Source organism: Frieseomelitta varia, unplaced genomic scaffold (genome assembly GCF_011392965.1).
Source record: "Frieseomelitta varia isolate USP_RPSP 00005682 unplaced genomic scaffold, Fvar_1.2 scaffold_485, whole genome shotgun sequence".
NCBI lineage: Eukaryota > Metazoa > Arthropoda > Insecta > Hymenoptera > Apidae > Frieseomelitta > Frieseomelitta varia.
The window spans coordinates 202,642-203,973 of record NW_025110240.1 but is presented as its reverse complement, the minus strand read 5'-3'; positions in this window follow the sequence as shown (position 1 = coordinate 203,973).

The window sequence follows — 1,332 nt, the reverse complement described above, 5'->3', positions numbered from 1 at the left end:
TGTTGCGAAAAATTGATTACGGTTTAAATTAGAGTTGCGAAGAAATGATAATCGCGTTTGTTTTAGAGTTGCGAATTATTGACCGTGATTGTCTTTTGCAATTTTGATTTGAATTTTTATAGTTGTTTTACTGTTATATGTACATAGTAATATCTTGCTTTTTATTGTTTTAAATTAAATTATAGAGTCATTGTTTTTAATTAATTTTAGAGTGTTAGAGTATTTGAAGTAGCTTTTTGTTTGTATAGTTTGTATTATTATAATAATTTTCATTGAATTTAGCTTTAGAGTTAGTGTTGCGACATTATTTCATCGCGATTTCCAGTTTTTTATATTTAGTTTTTTTACTTTTACTCTTAGTGTTGCGATAATGAATGATCGCGTTTTTTGATAGCGTTGCGTTTACAAAATGCCCAAATTCTTCCATTCGGATTCGTGGAAGGCTGTTCCTGCTCTTGGATCACCTGATGCAGCTGCAAGAGCTGTTACTATCATCAGCAACTTCCAGCATGGTTGCATTGGACGTGTCGCAATTAGTGTTGCGCATTTTTAAACTTGAGTGCATAGATTAATAGCGTACTTACTTTCGGGAGTTTTAAACTTGACGAAGCACTCTTCGCGTTTGATTTTGAAAATTTTCTATTTCAGAATTAGTACTAGTGAATTAGTGTTGCGAAATAAGATACGGTTTGTTGCTCGGGTTTGTAATGTAGATAATTATACAATAGCCCTTCTGGTTATTGCATTGTTGAGTAGGAAATACTTGTTTCTTTAGTAGCCCTTCTGGCTACTGTATCGGGATCTTCTTCCAGTGGCCCTTCTGGCTACTGTGTCGCGATTTTCTTTTCGGTAGTCCTTCTGGCTATTGGCTTGCTTTCTTTTTTTTCAAATGTTCGCGACTGTTTTAGTGGTGTGGAATTTTTGTGTTAAATTTTTTAAACTACTAATCCAACAAATGAGTTTGTTTCAGATTTATCAACTTCCAAATGGATGGAGAAAAGGTGGAATAACATGGACTATGGAATTTAGAAAGAATGATGCCTGGGTCCTCTATAATGGTAATTAAAAATATCTTGTTAAATTTATTTTACAAATATTTTTTACATCAACAAAAGAGGATTGTACGTAGAATGCACCAAATATAAAAAAATTGTATGAAGTATCCAAAACAGAATGCTCGTTACAAGATAACTGAAATAAATTTCTGCTTCAATTCTATTTTTCTAATCCTATTTTAGAAAAATATGAATTTGTAGGAGACATTCGCACTCTAGCAAATCTTTACATATTTGGTTTATTTGATTGATGACATCAATCAGTAGTCTAGCGATT